Below are 21197 nucleotides of genomic sequence, written 5' to 3'. Positions count from 1 at the left end.
GGATCTTGAGTAAAAAGGAGACTCAAAGGTGCCTTTTCCTTCCAGGGCTTGCTCCTACAGTCTGCAACCGTTCCAAAGACCCGGATGCCTCGCCGCCCCGCTATCCTAGTGTATCGCCCAAGTTATGTCTGGCTCCCCGTCAAGGCAACCGACTGGGTTGGCCCTGTTTCTCAAGTTGTTTCACTTAACAATATCCCCTTCTCTAAGTCTAGGCGTCCAAGAGGCATAAAAGAATGGCTATCGAATGCTGCCAGTGTAGCTTCCTCTTTGTTTGTCCCAACGATCGGGCAGGCTGTGCTACAAGCATGGACAGATCGGCAGCTCGCCATAACGATGGAAACGGTAAATGGCTTGGTCAACCTTACCCGAGACGTGCTACGCCGCCACAATCAGATGCTGAACTTAAATTTCCAGGCCATTCAGAAACTCCAAGCGGAGATAGATGAACTTGGACTGGAAATAGATGGACTCTGGAGAGTGCTTCAGCAAACATGTGACACCCGGTGGCTTACGGTTAAACTCTGTGTCACTCCTGTCAGGGCCAACGTGACCGGAAGCATTTCCAGAGTCTCTGATTGGCTGAAAAGGTCATATTTTCCTGAATTTGTTAATCTCTCCCAACAGGTGGAATCTAGTTTAGACACAATTGGGGGGATCAAGTTAAAACCCGTTAAAGTCGATCTCTCCGGGTTAGGCGAGGTTCTACAGAAACTATTGCACAGTGTTTCTTCCTGGTTCTCTTGGCCCAATTTAACTAATTGGATCCTCATTGCAGTGGGATTATTGGTGGGATTAGTCGTTGTTAAATGTTTGCTAGAACGCCTGTTTCAAGCGCAGCAGCAATTGCGTGTTACCACTATGATGGCTATGACTCCCACCTCTGTTACCCCCCGATAGTGACCGATTTATTAACCATACCCCTTCCTGGTCGCCTCAGGTGGGGCGCTTTGGAGCAAAATTTGTAGCGAATCGCATGGCTGTTTCTCGGGTGTAAAAGGCGACACCAGTAGTCATAATTTTGTCTCAGGTGGGTCTCTAGGGCAGAGTCCTAGTTGTGGCCAGACTGGACCCTAGCCATTGCACAGAGACACCTAGTGACACCCCCGACTCTGGTTACTGCTGTTCCTGCCCCCGTCGTTGTTCCCCAGTTGCCAGGCAAAGCACTGCAGGGAGAGTCACGTTGCTTCCAGCTTACGGACTCTCCGGTCTCCATATGACGTGAGCATTCTGGTTGGTGCTAGAGGCTCCGCCGCTGGATGGCTGAGGCCTAGTCCAGACTCCCCAAAGCACCAAAGAGGTTGTGAACCATTTGGGTTCACGGGAGCACGCTCATCACTGGAGACACTGGGTCAAAAATAAATAAGAAAGGGGGAGATGTGGAAAGCCGCCTCCCGAATCGGGCCTAGCGTATGCGCTGCAGCCTGCTCTAGAGTTACCCCCGCCCATCGAGTGAGCCAAGATGGCGCCTGCATCCTGTTTCCGCATAGTGACGCATGTATCCGCCACCCGCTCCTACCAATCGAAATCCTGTATACGCGATACTAGCCTAGAAGCTTATTGGTTGTTAATTGTGTATAAAAGGTCTTACCCGGACGGGGTAGGGTGAGACAGCCCACAAGGAGCCGTGCCTGACGGCCACATCGAGGCTGCTCTCCCACGAGGCGCCGTGCCCCGTGTGGGAACCAGTAACACAGAATGTTCATCTAGCTGTAGTAAAGGGCTTGCTTTCACAACTGCCGTGTGGTTCGAGTCGTGATTCATGACCAGGTTAGTTCGCGCAGTCTGCATCTCTCTCTCTCCTTCCCTGTTTCCCCTCGCCGGCCGGGAACCGGGGACCGAGCGGGGCAGCGCCGGACAGTCCCACTAAGTTTTCATAGCTTTGCCTTTTGCTCTACTTTCTATAAGCTCTCCTTATCCTTCTCTCCCAAGTTTTCTATTGAATTTTTTATTTCTGCTATAATATTTTAATACCTAAGAGCTCTTTTTTTTGTCCTTCAAATGTATTTTAAAGCTTTCTGTCCCCTGCCCTTGGGTTTATCATCTTTTTATATCACATTTTTTTAAAAATTTTCATCTAAGTTGTTTTTATTTTCATTTGTATTTTATCTTTGTGCTGTCTAGTGATCATTGGTTATTTGCATTAGCAAGTTGACTGGCTTGTTGAGTGTGTAGTAAACTGGTTGGCTATTTCATTGGGAAGTACATGATGTCAATATCTTTTTGTGGGTTTTTTTTTTTTTTCCTTGAGCCTAAGAGATAAATGCTCTAGCCTCCTGTCTTCTGAGGGGAAGGGTCTGGCTGCCAGCATTCTGGAAGCTAAGTAGGTGAAAACAGCACTCTGTATACACATGGTGCCTCATTCCCTTTTTGACACCCTATCCATGCCTTAAATGAACTACTGTTTCCCATTTGAGAGGCTCCCTTGTTTTACCCTTTCCTGGACCAAAAGCCCCACTATTCTGCTGCTGTAAGGCAGGGAAAGAGGGAGTGGCAGGTACCAGGACTTGTGGAGTTGGGTGTGAGATCTGGGGCTTGAACTGCTGCTTCAACAATTATCAACTATTTCTCCAGTTTTTAGCCCCACCTTTTCCCTCCACTTCCCAGTGTCTCTCCTGAGTTTGGGTCAGTTCCAGATGGTAATATGAGTTGCTTTTCAAATTTTCCCACTGCCAGTTCAGGATTCAGATTTCTTGGAATTAGTAAATCAGTTGGCATTTGTTTATCTGCTTTTTACTGTGCTAGTCTCTTCTCATGTACTGTGAGTCCTGGTGTATCTGTGCTTTTTTAAAAAACTTCCCTCTCTGTCATTTTACTGGAGTTTGGGGAGGTGATAAAGGCAAAAAGTGTGTATGGGGTGTGAGGAAATAAACTTGGCATTTCTAAGTAGAATTTTCTGCTTCAAGTGATGTTCCGGTTTGCTAATGCTGCTGGAATGCAAAACACCAGAAATGGATTGGCTTTTATAAAAGGAGGTTTATTTGGTTACACAGTTACAGTCATAAGGCCATAAAGTGTCCAAGTTAGGGAGTACCTTCACTGAAGCATGGCCATTGGTGTCAGGAAAGCCTCTGTTAGCTCGGAAGACTCATGGCTGGTGTCTGCTTTCTCCCAGGTTACGTTTCAAAATGGTGTTCTCCAAAATGTTGCTCGTGGGGCATTTTGTCCTATCTTAGCTGCAGCTCCTCTTCAAAATGTTACTCTCAGTAGCTCTCAGCTCTCTGTGTGTTCTTCCAAGTGTCCCTCATGACTGTAACAAGCTTACTCCCTCTGTCTGAGCTTATATAGTGCTCTAGTAAACTAATCAAGGCACATGCCGAATGGGCAGGGCCACACTCCATGGAAATTATCCAATCAGAGTTATCACCTACAGTTGGGTGGATCGCATCTCCATGGAAACACTCAAAGAATTACAATCTAATCAGCACTAATACATCTGCCCACACAAGATTGTATCAAAATAATGGCATTTTGGAGGACATAATACATTCAAACTGGTACAAGTGATTTTAAGCTTAAATTTCCTCATTTGTAAAATAGAGATAATAATACATCTTAGGGTTGATGTGAAAACTAAAATATGTTAAATGAGATAAATGTACATAAAACACTTGGTATGTTGCACAGAGCAAATTAGTCATCTTTAATACACACTAACATGGTCTCTTAAGAAACAAAACTTACTTAAATTAGCTTAAGTTTTTTTAAAAAATGTTTGTGGAAAAATACAGAGAAAGGGTTTTGGAATCTAATTGGGGAATATACAGCAGGACCTCCTTGCAACTGGCTACCTCATTGGCAGCTTTTCTTCCTGCCCCTTTCCTCTCTCCCTGGACATAACTGTGTGCAGTTTCTCACTTCTGCTCCTCTTTGCGTATCGCCTCCATTCTCTAGTTTCTCCCTCCAGACTGTTTTTCTCTGATTACTTCATGTGCCCTTTGCTGAAAATGGCCTCAAATTCCAATACAGATCCTTGTCTGCCTGAATGATTTTGTGTGCCTCAATTCCATTTACTAAGGATTGATGAATTGGCCAAGCTTGGCAGAATCCATTGTTCATTCTGTTAATCAGAAGATGGGATCACCTGGTCCTAGTGTGAGCTATGGGGTGGAAGTGGGCTTAAAGTGATGGGTACCACTAGTGCACATGGAATTTGTGGTAAATTATAGAGGTACTGCTCACAATATAATGTTAAAAGAAAATGAAATGATTTAAAATGTATACAGGATTTTACAAGTTTTATTTTACAAATTATACAAACACACACTCACACACACTCAGGCTGTTGAAAAGATTAAATGAACAAATGAAAATGAAGTAATTAGCATAGTTTGTGGAACACAGTAAATTCAATAAAAATTTTATGTAATTATCATAATTTGATGTATAGAAAACTGCTGGAGGGAAATTCACCAAAATATTGTGTTTTTCTAGAAGGAGTTACAGGTGATTTTCATTTTCTCATTTCTCATTTCATTTTCCAGTTTTTTGTAATGAACATGCATTTCCTGTAAACCTATTGCTATGTAAAGAAATGAATATATGAAAGTACGGCAGTTGTCTTTAATTTATTTTCCAACAACTGGAATCCTCCATTTGGAAACTTGAAAAAAATTCTAAAAAACTTTTTCCTTTCTATGTTCTTATTTTTCCAGTTTTCTGTTTTGTTATGATAAGGTTAGGAAACATAAGGGTGCATGGGCCTTGTGATGGATGGTAGGATTTGTAAAGCTTGATTTTTCAGCTCTGTGCATTAGCTGACAAATCTTAGAGCAAGCATTCAGTAATGAAGAAGTGCAATAAGGGAAAAATTATGCCTAAAATCTTTACACCAAAATTAGGCATTTAAAAATATTACAGAATTATTATATTAATGCATTTAATGAATCATTGTCATCTTTTTTTTTTTTTTTCTGGTACTTATTATCTCTGGTACTCACTATTAACCTGAATGTTATCATTTTCCTTTTTAAAGAAAACCTGCCTTGTTTATCTGATAACAGAATTTAAGTGTGAACAGATTCTCACAGCTAGTAAGGCAGATGAAATGTAATCTATTTCAAATCAGAAGTTTTCAGATGAAAAAGTTCAGGCTGGGAAAGTTTCCTTGTCTTGGGGTAATAAAACTGTTACTAAACAGTGATGTGAGATATAAAATCAGAGTTTCAGATTTTTAACTTAATAACCTTTCCATTGCAAGGCTCTCTTCCTTTCTTGTGTCTTATGCATCATGAATTCCCAGGTCATTACCCACTTTGCTGAATTAGATTGCATTTTGGAATGCCTGAGAAGTCATAGGTGTTCTCTGTAGTACCAGGGGACTGCATAGGTTAATTCTCATTGGTTTTAACTGAGTTTCAAAGACTACCAAACAGGTAACTGAAGGCATTTTTAGTGAGAGAAGAAAAGGTCATCAAGTTATGACTACATTTTCAAATTTGTTTTCTTGGAGGTAAACAAAATATACCAAAAGAAATCCCCACATCACACAAAATTTCTTTGCTTTCATAAAATTGACACTGAGACTCATAACTCATGTTTTGTTTTGTGCTGGCCCCTCTAGAAAGCTCAGAACCAAATATGAGCATTCCCAAGGATCTTTTGTTACTGACTTTTTTAAAATAACATTACCTCTTGGCTTCATGTTCTTTTCCTACCTTTATTTACCCTCTTAATCTTTTTTCTTAACCATATTATTTGCTTGATACCCTTTCATAAATTTTCAAATAATTTTTATTATAAGGTGTTGAATAAACAAATAAGTGAAACAATTTTTTATAAGCTCTCCTGCTGGTATATGTACATAAAATTTTTAAAAGACCTGTCATACTTTATTGAGGGACAGGTTTATTTTCATTCCTTACTCCGTGTAGAAAGACTCTATATTACCTACTGTTAGGTTATGAAATAAAATGAATAATATTAAGACTTAGAAAGTTCCTTAGTTGTGTATATCAGCATTGCCCTTGTATCTCCTTTCAGTTGAATTTTATGGATAAAGCATGCCTCTTTCTGCAGTTTTTGAGAGCTAGTAAAAATTCAAAGTAGAATATGTATTTATAATTTCATATGGAAAAAAGGAAAAGGAAGAAGCATATTACATACACACACAAACACACACACACACACCTTCAAAGACAGTCTCAAGGTACCTCAAACGTGAGTTACATATATTTGTATTTTTTGGCACTCCACTGAAAAATTAACAGGGATACCCAGAACAATTTTTGGTGAGTTGTTCTGAGTGAATTTTCAGAGAGCCCTGAGGCTTTCTTTCATCCACTAGTTCTCATTGCAGAGCCTCATTAACACGCAGCCACATCTATTTACTTATGTCAGCAAACTACAGGTGAGAAGGTAAGTTATGACATGTTATTTTATTTATCATTATAATTAACTGTATTGTGATATTAAGATATGAGAAAATTAGAGATTTAATACATGTTGCATAATTCCATGTATTGTGTAATACAACTTTCAGTGTTAAGAAAACTGATATATGTCTAACATATGTAATTTCACCATTGGCGTATTTATGTATTACAGCATAAAATTAGGAATATGAGCTCTGAATAACTCATAGATTATATATATATGATGATATCAAACTGTATACTGTTTTATTGCTCTTAAAGGATTTCCATAATGTTATTTATTTAATCCTTAAAATAGCCCCGGGGGCTTCATATTGTTGGCCCTACTTCAGTTCACTGTGGAAAGTGAGTTTTACAGAGGTCATGTGACTTGAAGCCACAGAGTAGTAAAGTTATAATGTCAAGACTCGAAGACAGGTCTCATCACTCTCAGTCCAGGGTGTTTTCTATCAAAAACCATTGCAGCTTCTAAAAATCAGTGACACTTTCTCCTCAGACTGACACAGAGCGTCTTATGAAGCGGACCTCATCCTGTTCTTCCCTTAATCACTTTAAACCTCAATCTCTGAGGGAATGAAGAGAAGCTCACATAGCCACCCATTACTAACAATGTTCCCACAGTGTTTTAACATTGGTAAAGAACACTCACCTTTTCAAATTTCAAGGCTTCTTTTTGGACTTTTTTGGGGGTCTCCCCAGCCTTGTGTCATATTTAGAAGGTGCACAGATACATTCAATTTGTATTGAAGGAAGCTTTTCAGAAAATTCCATTTGTACATCAAAACATCATCTAATACAATATAGTTTTGTACATAAGTTCCAAGAACACAATTTTTTTCAAAATAAACTAAGTTTAAAGTTTAACAAAAATATGAAGTGCATACATTCAGAATGGAAAAGCTGTAGTGTTAGTAGTGATTTTCCTTTGAATAGGAGCCCTATGTCTCAGATTTTGAAAATGTCTTTTTACTCTTTTGAGTTTTCCAAGCTGAGCATCTCAAACTTACATCTAATCAGAACTCTTGAATTTCTTCCCTACCTACCAGAAAACCAGAGATGTTTTTCCTTCAGTTTCCCACAAATCATTAACAGCACCTCTATTCTCCTTTTTCTCAGACCAAACACTTAGAAGTCTTTCTTGACTCCTCCCTTTCTCCTCACACATCACAGCAAAATATATCCTTAATTTGATCACTTCAGATAACTTCTGCTGCCATCTGAATCTTACTCCACTAGCCACCTGTTCTAGTTTGCTAATGCTACCAGAATGCAAAACACCAGAAATGGATTGGCTTTCATAAAGGGGGTTTATTTGTTTACACAGTTACAGTCTTAAGGCCATAGGCCATAAAGTTTCCAAGGTAACACATCAACTTGGGTACCTTCACTGGAGGATAGCCAATGGCATCCGGAAAACCTCTGTTAGCTGGGAAGGCACGTGGCTGGCATCTGCTCCAAGTTCTTTTTCAAAATGGCTTTCTCTCAGGATGTTCCTCTCTAGGCTGTAGCTCCTCAAATATGTCACTCTTAGTTGCTCTTGGGGTGTTTGTCCTCTCTTAGCTTCTTCAGAGCACAAGTCTGCTTTCAACGGCCATCTTCAAACCATCTCTCATCTGCAGCTACTCTCTCAGCTTCTGTGCATTCTTCAAAGTGTCCCTCTTGGCTGTAGCAAGTTCACTCCTTCTGTCTGAGCTTATATAGTGCCCCAGTAAACTAATAAAGGCCCATGCTGAATGGGCAGGGGCATGCCTCCATGGAAATTATCCAATGAGAGTTATCACCCACAGCTGCGTGGGGCTCATTTCCATGGAAACAACCTAATCCAAGCATTCCAACTTAATCCCCACTAATATGTCTGCCCCATAAGATTGCATCAAAGAATATGGCTTTTTCTGGGGGACATAGTACATTCAAACCAGCACACCATCTAATTGGCTTCCCTGCTTCCACTCTCTCCCCTCAAAGTCAGTTCTCTGTACAGAAGCCAGAATGCTTCTATTAGTACATAATTCACATCATATCATTCTGCTTTTCTTCACCAATGGCTTCCCAAATCTTTACCCAGGCCATATGAGGTCTCGCCCTGGCCTACCTCTCCAGCTTCTAACATTCCCCTCCTGCTCTCATTACTCAGGCTATAGTGGCCTCTTATTCTTCTTTGAAAAGTGACCAAGCTTTTACCACTTCAAAAATTTGCATTCACTAGTCCCTCTGCCTGGCACACATGTCCCCCAGGTCTTTGTAGAATTTACTCTTTGAATTCATTCACATCGCTGCTCAATGGCACATCTTCAGAGAGCTGCTCCTGGCTCTACCAAAAATATTGGTCCTTCTACCACCCCCCTGCTCTCCTCTATTTCTTGATCCTGCCTTATTTTTTCTTCATAGCACTAAACTACTGCCTGACTAATATTGAATGTACATTTATTTATAATCTGCCTTCCCCTCTAGAATGTTAGCTTCATTGAGGTAAGGGATGACATTGTACACTGTACATCTCCAATGCTCAGAACTGTTCCTGATCAATAATATTTTGCTTCCTATTCTAAAGCAGTACTTCATAATTAGAAATAAAACACATACTTTTGCCTAAGCATGAATCAAAACCCCAATTATAGACTAAGAACATTCTGCAAAGTGCAACCTTGACAAAGGAAAAAAGAATGAGCTGTCAGGAGAATTGAGAGGCTAAATGAAGAAAGTGGAAGTTGAGCTAAGCCTGACCTGAAACAAGGCATTACAGAAACTAAGGAGAAAAGAAAAATAATGGAAGAAGGAAAATAAGACTGAAATTAAAAATAGAAAGGTCACAGAAGGCCAGTTTCCACGGCAGAATGCCAGAGAGAACCAAGTTCTCTAACCTGCTGTGGAGAGTGCTTTGGCAGGGGGCACAGTGCCACGAAGGCTATTACTCTGAAACAGAGCTTTGTGGACACTTTAATGAAGACAGCAGGTGCTCTTTTGAAAGGTTAGCTATAAAGGGCACTTGAGATTGAAACTGAACAGCAAAGTGCATGATATGGCTTGTATCTGGTAGCTTGAACTAGTGGAAGATTGAAATGCTCATTGTTTAGACTGTAAACAGAACAGGCACAGTCAACCAGGGCACAAACTGTTTTCAATTATTAGGTTTTCTGGAACCTAAAATGAGGATAAATCTAGAATACCCACAGAAAGAAAATATTCATAGAAATAGAACTGGTAAATGGAGGAGGGCAAGACAGAGGGTTCACATGGCTATATGCAATGAGTTGACCTTCCTTCCGCAAATGGTGTTGTAAAGGGAATAAAGAAGAAGTATAAAATGGAATCAGAAACATGGCATACATACCTACACACACATACATGGCATGACACAGATGAAAATATCTACGTAGATTCAGTTTGAGAACTCTTGATAACTACTTGGCAGCACGTGAATTCAAAGCTGGAGAATAGAAGAGGTCAGATCACAAATTAGTTTGAGTGATCTTGTGTGAGTCATTTCACTCCTCTAAACTTCACTTTTCTTATGGGTCAAGTGATGGAATTGAACTATATGATGCCAAGTCCATTCCAATTCTAACAACTTTATACCCTCTAATTATAACATTGGCATTGATTTGAACTAGGCATAGTACATCACAGCTGTATCACTGCTTCTAGGAATTGACTCATTCCATTATTCTTCTTGCAGTTAATCAAATATCATTCATTCACCCATTCATCTATACTTCATCCAACAAATAATTATGATTAATTACTCTATGCCAAACCACCCCTCTAGGAGTTTCAACAAGGAACAGAACAAGGTTTCTTCCCTTAAACTATCTCCAAAGGGATTTAACACTGTAGTTTTAAAAGCTATTTATTTTCAGCACTTGGGTAAGAACCCTTTGGTCAACAGAGATGGATTCATTCATCTGGTGGTGTGCAGAGTTCCACACATTTCTACACATTTGTACCTTTGTTCTATTGTGAATCACATCGAAAATTTTTTTGCAAGGTTTGTTACCTAGAACCCCCATGTGTTTCCAAGTTGCTGCAGATTGTCAACTGCACTGAGACTGATAAACATGCTATTTATAGCTCAATCACATCAGCTGATTACAGAACTCTGTTCCCCTTTAGGTTCCGCACTTGGGCTTGGGTGAAGAAATACAATTGCTGGTGCAAGAAACTGCAAGAAGCCTCTGTGCCTGCTTCAAGGTGAGCTTGCTGGCTGATTAACACTGAGCAGAACTCTTCCCAGGCAGTTAACTATGCGTTAACACCTGTTAAAGAGTCTGTTTCTGACCCTGATGTCTGCTTATTGGAGAATGAATTCATTTCTCCTTTCCTTCTTCCCCTGAGGATGACTGCACTACGTGGGTCTTCTAACAATCCTCAGGCCCCACTGTTTACTCAATTGTACTAGGATCTTATGTTTCACTTTGAAACTTCTATTGTCAGAAAAATTACTGGCTCCTAAACACTGAAATAAGACTGTTTTGGTTGTGGAATTTATGCCTTCAATTTTAAGAAATGAAACAAGACACCAAAAAGGATCTGTGCTCTTTAACACAACCACCACCCACCAGAGCAAACACTCATACTTATTTAAGAGACAAATGGGTCATTTCCCCCTGCTGTTTTCTACCTAGTAACCCAGAGATGTGTGGTTTTAAAGAGAAACCTACAATTTTAAAGAAAACAATCATTTTAACTTGACTCGCTTTAAAGAAAACAAAAAATAAAGTATATAAACACTGGGTAACAGGTGAATTATTATTCCAGTATAAATTATTTTTCTCTTTGTTTTGCAAAAGATGCTTAAAATAGCACCTCTCAATGACAGACAGAGAGATGCACTACTCAGATCCTCCTTCAAGGAAGGATTTGCGTCCACCTGCAGAGAATGTGGTCAGCAGACACCCTCCAGTCATTGGCTCTTTAAGATCTGCCTCAGCTGCAGAGAGCCAGAGTGATACTCTTGTTAGAGCTGGCCCCATCCATTGACTCGACAAGATGAGTTATAAGCGCAGGGCTATTTTGGTTCAGTGTGGGACACTCTGCTGGTCTCAGACCCCTTAGGAATGAGGGTGTGGGTCATTCTACCAGGTTAGCCGTGAAGAACAAAAGAAACAGTAGCTGAGACTGAGGGGACTCTGGGAAGTTGAGTGGAGGAGGGAGACAATCAGTAACAGTTGTGGCCCCAAGACCAACTTCAGCTATGGCGGCTACAGCTTGTCCTACTAACCTCCCTCTTCAAAACTTCCTTCAGGGAAAGAGGTCCACCACCCATAGAAATCTGATATCCGAACATATGTGGGGAAGAAGTTACAGGCAGTGCAAGGGGTGGACTGTGCTATACACAGAGATGTGCTGTACAGTTCCTTCATGGAATAAATTGCTGCCCAGTCACAGGAGATAGCTGATAGCAGCCAGCTTCCAATCATTGGCTATTCAGAGTTTGCCTGAAGTCAGAGCCTCACACTTCCTGGAGAGGCTGGCATCCAATGACAGAGCAAGTTAGGGGTATAAGGGCCTGTCCATTTTAGTCCAGTGCAGGGAGCCTCAGATGATCAATATTTGATTTGGAGCTCCTGTCAGGTTGACAAAGCCATTGTCAGTCCTGCATCATGGTCTTGCTCAATCTTGCTTCCTCCCATTTTTTTAAATAGACATATTGCTTTTCTTATTCCATCTCAGCATTTGCTTCCAGAGAACACAACCTGTGGCACTCCTGCCTCTCTCACTCACAGAAAATAGGTCCTCTTACTATGTCTCATTGCTTCTTATGCCAGAGGGATGAGAAATGGCAGGGAGCAGGCAGCATGGAGATCTGGGGCTGGGAGAGCGGGAAATGGCAGGAAGAAATTTACTTCAGTACTGCTTTACTTTTCACATCATTCACCAGATATGATATCATTAATGGCAAATGGGAGACTCTGACTGTCTGAAGTACAAGTATACCTTGCTGCTTAGGATAGTAGACAAATATTTAAAGATTAAATCATTTTTTAAATGTCTTGAGATAGCTGGATGGTTAAGGAATTTTTCAGTGAATCTGTAATAAAGAAAATAATGGCCTTTTAATCTATCTGTTTTACAAATACAGATTTTCATATGTGAGGGTTATACAAAATTATATATATGTGTGTATGTATATACATACATATACATGTATATATATGTATGTAAAGCGGCTATTCTGATTACTCTTTTTATTCAAACTTATCCCTGACCTTCTAGGCCTGACACACAGAATAATTCTGGAGGGTGGCTTAGAGTGCCAGCTTAGTCACAGGACTAGGAAAAGGAGGAGGGTGGCCAAGCTGGTTGGTTCAGGCACTTCTACAGCATAAGTGGGAACCACATGGATGGATCTCAGCTTCTTTCCTCCTGGGCTTTTTCACTTTCACACAAAACATTCCAAGAGAGGGCTGAGGAGGCTGATCTTCAATCCATGTTTGTTTCTTCATCTGTATATTGGGGGCCCTCACAGGCACAGGTCTGTCATGAAGTTTAAATGAAATGAGATGGCAAATGTGAGATGGTCCAACACAGTGTCTGGCACATCAAAGCTACTCAAAAAGTATGTGTGTTTTGCTCATGTATTTGTTCATTCATTCCTTCTCTTAGAAGAAGACTATATGAAGACATGTCACATGCTCCTATCTGAGCCCATGTACCTGTTACAGCTAGCAGGGAAAAAGGGACGGCCTCCTCCTTAGGGAGACAGGATTTCCTTATGGGATGAAGCTGTTTTACCTTCACTGGCCTGTTCTAAAGTTGTCTGCCCAATGGTGAGTCCAAGCTCTCAATTATAATAAGAGTGCTCCCGGTTTTGTCTAAAGGGGTGGTATAAAGTACTCAAGCACCCCATCCTGTCTTTAAATGAAAACAAACAGGAACAACAAATCCTTCATAGCCTTTGAGAGTTTGGATGAGACCTAGCATAATCAAAGATGCAAAAATATATGTTGTCAGTTTGTAAAGTCTGGTAATTATTTATATTTTTATCTGTCATTTACTGATTACTTACTACATTCTGGGCACTGTGTACTTTATGTGCATTCTTATAATTACTAGTCAAATATTTAAGTAATTAAGGCAGCAATCAATCTGCCTTATAATCTGGTATGATAGAGAAATAGATACTTAGAGGAATTCTATAACTAGCATGAGGTCACACCACTAGTCAGCTAGATTGAAAGGAAAGCTAATGAAACTTAAGTTTTAGCTCTTTCACTTGTACAGGTACCTTATAAGGTTCCATAAGAAATGTTATCATTGTGTTCAAATGGTCAAATGATTTTTATAAATTTGCAAAAGCAAGATATTTTAATGAAAATCATTAAGAATGTATTCTCTTTCCACTCCAACTTCTTTACCATCACATGTTCCCTCATGGCATTTTTGAGAGTGACCATGGACAGTTTTGAGAGATGGCTAAGGGAAAGTTGGAGATGCATTTAGTTTGGTCTTTGTGGCATATTTGTGTTTTATTAAGTTCTTGCCATCCACCCCAGTGTAGTAATTCACTGTGTGGACTCACCCAGCATTATGACATAAGGATGCAGGCCCAGAAGTCATATCACAATATGAAAGTGACCTACAGCACCCAGTGCTGGAAGTATGTAGGTAATAGAGGAGAGACGAGGTTCAAAATGTACGGAGTCAAAAGCTAATATATGGGAGAACCTAAGCTGGCGGCTAGCTGAGACAAGGCAGAAAAACACCTCCATGAAAAATACTAGATAAAAACCAGAAAGTGACCCAGAACACCACTTCCAGCGATGCACTGGCTGGACAAGGTCTGCTAAATCCACAGGGAATGTGTATTTGGTGAAACCAGGAGCCTGCATTCTGAAACGAGTGAGTAAGCCAGCTGAAAGTCCAGCGGCCGCACTGCAGTGTGGGGAAATGGTGGGCTGGCATTTGGAGATGGACCAGTTCTTTAAAAAAAAAAAAAAAGCCTGGGAGCAGCTGCAGATACAAGGGGAAGAGCCACATAGTGAAGCATGGGGGGAGCAGGCTGGGCTAACGCCTCGGTGTCCGGCATGGAGGATACCCCTTCCCACACCCGCTGCAGATTGTCTGGAGACCAGGGGAGCAGAGGGGAGCCAAAAGGAGAAAAAAACCACATTCCTTGCAGCTGTCTCCCCAGCGGGTGGGGATGCTCCTGCCCGGGGCCAGACTCATGGCCCGGAGCCGCGCCAAGAAACCCAGTGCGAAGGGAAGTCTTTCCTGCAGCACCGCACACATGCCACAGTAGCAGCCATGGATGGTAGCCTTTGGTACACCCATGGCTGATTGTCCCAGAGCTGGGAGGGCGGAGCTGTGCAAAAAGGGGGAAGTTAATGCATCCCATTCAACCATCTTTGAAGCGGGCTGGGACCGCCCCTGCATGGCCCAGCAACCCAGGGCTTCCCTGGAGGCCGGCGCGCACTTGTGACGTGGCACAGCCCTCCCTCAGCAGAGGTCTTGGAAGAGCACAGCTGGGAGGGGGACCCACTCGGAAACCCCAGGGACCCTACGTGGATGCCAAGGACTTGTGGATCAGTGGCAGAGACAATCTGTGGAAAGACTGAGGTGAAGGCTTGGGCTCCTGCAACAGCCTTGAATGTCTGGGAACACCTGGGAGATTATTGATTATTAAAGCTGCCCTGTCTCCCTAACCACCCAGCCACACGCCCCACATTCAGGGCGGACAGCACCAATGGCACGTCCGGGCTTGGTGCAACAATTGGACCCCACAGGAGTTGGACCCCCACACACCACAAAGACAAAGTTGGGGACAACTGACTTGAGGGGAATAGGTGACTCACGGATGCCATCTGCTGGTTAGTTAGAGAAAGTGTATACCACTAAGCTGCAGTTCTGACAAATTAGGGATCAAGTAAAGCAAATGCCAAGAGACCAGAAACAACAGAAAATCTGAAAGCATATGATAAAACCAGATGATATGGAGAACCCAAACCCAAACACCCAGATCAAAAGATCTGAAGACACACAGTATTTGGCACAATTAATCAAAGAACTACAGACAGACAACAAGAGCATGGCACAGGATGTAAAGGACATGAAGAAGACCCAAGAAGAGCACAAAGAAGAAATTGCAAGAGTAAATAAAAAAATAGAAGATCTTATGGAAATAAAGGAAACTGTAGGCCAAATTAAAAAGACTCTGGATACTCATAATACAAGACTAGAGGAAGTTGAACAACAACTCAGCTTCCTTGAGGACCACAGAACAGAAAATGAAAGAACAAAAGAAAGAATGGAGAAAAAAATTGAAAAAATTGAAATGGATCTCAGGGATATGATAGATAAAATAAAACATCCAAATTTAAGACTCATTGGTGTCCCAGAAGGGGAAGAGAAGGGTAAAGGTCTAGAAAGAGTATTCAAAGACATTGTTGGGAAAAACTACCCAAACCTTCTACACAATATAAATACACAAAGCATAAATGCCCAGTGAACTCCAAATAGAATAAATCCAAATAAACCCACTCCAAGACATATTCTGATCAGACTGTCAAATACTGAAGAAAAGGAGCAAGTTCTGAAAGCAGCAAGAGAAAAGCAATTCACCACATATGAAGGAAACAACATAAGACTAAGTAGTGACTACTCAGTGGCCACCATGGAGGCAAGAAGGCAGTGGCATGACATATTTAAAATTCTGGGAGAGAAAAATTTCCAAACAAGAATACTTTATCCAGCAAAACTCTCCTTCAAATTCGAGGGAGAGCTTAAATTTTTCACAGACAAACAAATGCTGAGAGATTCTGCTAATAAAAGACCTGCCCTACTTCAGATACTAAAGGGAGCCCTACTGACAGAGAAACAAAGACAAGATAGAGAGATATAGAGAATTTTAACAGACATATATAGAACAATAGATCCCAGGTCACTGGGACACACATTCTTCTGTAGTGATCACAGATCTTTCTCCAGAATGGACCATATGTTGGGACATAAAAACAAGCCTCAATAAATTAAAAAAAAAAAAGAATTTGTTCAAAGCACATTCTCTGACCACAATGGAATACAAATAGAAGTCAATAACCATCAGAGACTTGGAGAAATCACAAACACCTGGAGGGTAAAAAATGAAGGGGAGATGAAAACATTCACGGATAATCAAAAGCTGAGGGACTTCACCACCAGTAGATCAGTCCTATAAGAAAATCTAAAGAGAGTTGAGCAGGATGAAAGGAAGGGACACTAAACAATTGGCTGAAACTACATGAAGAAATAAAGATTACCAGTAAAGATCACATGGCAAATATAAATACCAATACTACTGTATTTTTGATTTGTAACTCCACTATTTACTTCCTACATGATATAAAATACATAAACTGTAATGATTAATCAGTGGTTTTGGACTCAATGTAAAATATGTAGTTTTTGACAAGAACTACATAAAGGTGGGGGAATGAGGGAGTATAGGAACATAGTTTATGTGTCATATTGAAGTTGAGTTGGTATCAAAGAAAAACAAGATTGTTATAGATTTAAGATGTTAAATTTAGGCCCCATGGTAAACACAAAGAAAGTACTAGAGAATATGACCATAGAGATGAAAAGTAGAGTAGGGGTTCTGAGAAGTGGGGGAAGGGGCAATGGGGAGTTAAGAGATGAGTGTAGGGTTTCTGTTTGGGGTGAAGGGAAACTTCTAGAAATGGATGGTGGGAAGGTGATAGCATTGCAACATTCTAAATGTGATTAATCCCACTAATGGAATGCTAGGGAGGGGGTGGAATGGGAAGATTTAGGCTGTGTATATGTTTCCACAATTGAAAAAAAAAAAAAAAGACAGTCTAAATAGGTGACAATTAAATGCCAAGGATGATTCTGGATGGGATCTGAGGATGGAGGAGAGGAGGCTGAAAGGGACACAGATGGGACACAAGGAAAAAAAAAGGAAATATAGAATGTAAGCTTTGTATCAATGTTGAATTTCTTGAACTTCTTAGCTGTGCTTAATGGGATTGCATAAAAGAATGTTTTTGTCCATGGGAAAGGTATATGTGAATTATATTGTTTGTTCAAAGATATGTGCAGCTTGCTCTCATATGTTCAGAGGACAGAGCAATAGATGATGGAGTGATAGGGAGGGAGGGAGGGAGGGAGAGAGGGAGGGAAAGAAAGAAATGGTGGTGCGACAGGATGTTAAAGGTGGTGGATTGGGGTATAAGGGGAGGGGGGTTGGGGTATGCTGGAGTTCTATGTATGGGGTTTGTACTGTTTTTGCAACAGGTCCTGTAAGTTTGAATTTATTTCAAAATAAAATTTCTTAAAAAAAATAAAAAATAAAAAGCTAATATATGGGAAATTCTCCCAAATCTTATCATTCACATACAGGAGAAGTTTGATACAGGCTTTCCTAAATTCAGCAACAATTCTAAAAATCTATGTGACACTACCAATAATGACTTATGGATCCAAAAGACATTTTATAAAAATTTATTTAAAAAAACTATATCTACCATGGTAGAATAAGGACTGAATTATCTTTCTATTCTTACAATAGAAAATGATATTACATAACCATTGCCATATAAAGAGCTTTTCAAAGGATTTGCAGCCAAAAAACAAAACAAAACAAAAAAAACGTGGAAAAGAAAGGCTTATTGAAGTCATGCAGCATATACCAGTTAGTCAATAAAATTATTATTTTTCTAGATATTGGGATGTTTTTGGTATTTGTTAGCTTTTTCAATTTTTTAAAATTTTGTTATGATTTTTTCTCTTTCTAAATAAAAATTCACATTTGTTCTTAATATGAGTTTCATATTTTATATTATTTTTCTTAAAGGAAGCTTCAAAAATTTTATAAACTTCAAATACCATGAAATGTGGATCAACGTCCTGTAGCCAATAAGTGGCACAGCCAAGATTCAAACCCAGGTCTGTGATTTCAAAGCTATTCCTTGCTATCGTTTGTTTTTCTTCTCATTTATTTATGGCTTAGTTCTATTCCTCCCCTACCATTTTCCCTGATCGTCTGCTCTCTTTTTCATAGAAAACCCTCCTCTATTGGTAGAAAACATTATTGGGCCACTCTTTATCTTCTCACCAAAAAATGAGATGGTGATTTCCTGCTAACAAATCTATTTCCCTGACAATTCTCTCCTATGGAGGCAACGCCTTATTCCATTTGTCAAAAATTCTTAAAATAAAATAAGGACAGCAAGCTCCTTGCTCCCCACTACTATTCCCAGACACAGCTCACTTCCAGAAAAATCTCCTACTTTCTTCAAATACTTTAGCACTTATCTCACAGTGTCCTCCTACAGCCATGTTTCTTAGTAACTTCAGCATCTTCCCCTCCTGGCCTCATGGCTCTTAAGCTGCTTACTATATATGGCCTTCATCTCTACCCCATTTGAGCCACCCACAGTCATGACTACATTCTGTGAGTTGACATCCTTCAGAATAGCTCTGTGTATAAGACACATGAAACTAAAATTTCGCTTCTGTCACTCTAGGTTCTTTTTCATCCTTCAATTCCCCTAAAGCAACTAAGTATCTTCCTAGAGAAGGACAATAAACTTGTTTCATGGTGGATTCTTGCTGCCCCAAATCTATTAATCTTAAATGTGGTGATTTGAAGCTGTATGTACCCCAGAAAAGATCATATTCTTAAAGCTAATCCATTCCTGTGGGTTAGACCTATTGTGGGTGACACATTTTGATTAGGTTATTTCTGTTGAGGCCTGCCTCAGGCGGGTCTTAATCCTCTTGGAGCCCTTTATAAGAGATGAAATAGACAGAAGCTCAGAGAGTAAAGGCAGAAAAGCTGAGAGAGAAGGACACATGGAAAAAAGAGAGAAACCAAAGAAACAGATAGGAAGCCACTGAAGCCAGAACTGGAAGCAACAAAACCCAGGAGAGAAGGGAGAGACCAGCAGACATGGCCATATGTCTTGCCATGTGACAGAGGAGTCTTCAGGGAGAAAGCATCACTCGTTGATGCATTGATTAGGACATCTTCATGGCCTCAGAACTATAGACTTGTAGGTTAATAAATCCCCATTGTAAGAGCCAACCCATGGGTAAGTGTTCCTGCTTTGAAGGCTGCAGTGGTCTTCCAGATTGAGAGGGTTCCTTCACTTTTAGTTCCATTGAGATTTCACAGTAGAAGCTGCCTCAGGATGTCTTCATCACATTTTGCCAGTCAACACAGAAAGGATTTAAGTATTGACATGATTAGAACCAGAACTGCTCATAGGAAATCAATGTCTCAGAAAGAAAACAGATGAAAGGACTATGAACGAAATAGACACTTTGTTTTGAAAGACATCAACATTCCAATCTTGGAAGGTAGAATTCTTGTCACATTAGATGAAACATCTCAGGAGCTTGTTCCAGAAAAGGCCAATGGCAAGACAAGGTCAATGAAAGCTGTTCTAGGTGATCAATGGAAATAAATGCTCCAAAAACACAAAGCAGAAAAGCAACTTCAAAAATCGAGCGAGCAGAGAGAGAAAGCCAAACAGGGGCATTTAAAATGGGTCTCTATAGACCTGATATGCTTTCTTTTCTTTTTTCTCTTTCACACAAGAATGATCAGAAAGCCAAGCAAAAAAAGGCGGCTATTCCTTCTTCTGTACAGATTATAAGGTCCCAGGCCAAATCTCAAATGGAGCAGGCTAAGGTTGATAATAGGAGTAATGTTCAAGCAATCCAACCTGGTCAAAGACTAACTTCTGAAAAGAAAGTGTTGGACAAAGAAAAACGCTGTACAACCTGCAGTCCCTTCATCAGTAATAATGACTTGACCAGCTACTCAAGCAGCAAAGCAGACTGCCAAAGCAGCCTCATCTACCACAACAGGAAAGCCAATCTCAAGAGCTACTGATGACAGTGAACCAGAAAGAAAGACACCAAATAAAGGAAGACCTGTCAAAAAGATAGAAACAAAATCTGACAAGGATATTTCTTTTAAAATTGAGAGTGAAGAAAATACTTTGGATTTACAAACCAATGCAAGAAATGGAATGGACCCAGATGGAGTTTTTTAAAAAATGGAAAACTTACTTAAGACAAATACCACAAAAATGAGAGGGAAGAATTCCTTTGCACCTAAAGACTGTATGTTTCAGCCACTTGATAGCCTGAAGACCTATCAAGCAACACCCATAACTCCCAGAAGTGCCAATGCTTTCTTGACACTCAGGTACACCTGGACCCCTTTTAAAAACAGAAGTTGATAAGACTCAAGGAGCAACAAAAGAAATTTTGTTACAAAATTATAAAAGGTACTCTACTGAGAAAGTACAGCAAGATTCAAATAAATTACCATGTCCTTTGGGTTCTCTCACAGCTTGGAATAAAGAATGAGTCTTAAATAAAAATGAAGCTACTACCAAGAATTCAAATGGCCTTCCAATGACAGAAGTCATCCCATCATTTGAAATAAATGGAGGCCAGATCAATCAGCGACAACACGATGTCCCATATTTCAGAAATGTTCTCCAGTCAGAAACAGAAATTAATATCTTCACAGTACCTCCCATTGACTCAATACCTGCCTGATACCTGAGTTTACAACTTCTGACCTCATCCAATCTTTTAATTTTACAGATGATGATATTGAGGCCCAGGGAGTTTAAATGATTATTCCACGGTCACACAGATAGTCAGGGGTAGTGTTGGACGCAATCCTCATTGCTAAGTCCACATACCACATTAGCTGCTTTAGCTTAAGATTTCTGAGATGTAGAAGCAATGAGTCTAATCCTAAATCCTAAAGGAAGTACAAAAATCAGGTAACACTTTTTGCCATTAAGTGCTTTCAAACCAACCTTTTGGAATAATGCAGTTTACTCAGAAAGTCTTGTCACTGGG

The 21197-nt window shown here is 40.3% G+C and overlaps 1 pseudogene; it reads left to right on the top strand.

Moving 5' to 3' along the window:
- The first annotated feature begins 19501 nt into the window (after positions 1 to 19501).
- Positions 19502 to 20885, top strand: LOC119521462 (annotated as a pseudogene).
- The last annotated feature ends 312 nt before the right edge of the window (positions 20886 to 21197 follow it).

The sequence above is a fragment of the Choloepus didactylus genome, chromosome 1 (genome assembly GCF_015220235.1).
Source record: "Choloepus didactylus isolate mChoDid1 chromosome 1, mChoDid1.pri, whole genome shotgun sequence".
Taxonomy (NCBI): domain Eukaryota; kingdom Metazoa; phylum Chordata; class Mammalia; order Pilosa; family Megalonychidae; genus Choloepus; species Choloepus didactylus.
Note: the sequence above shows the minus strand (reverse complement) of the source record. Positions and strands in the feature narration are given on the sequence as shown.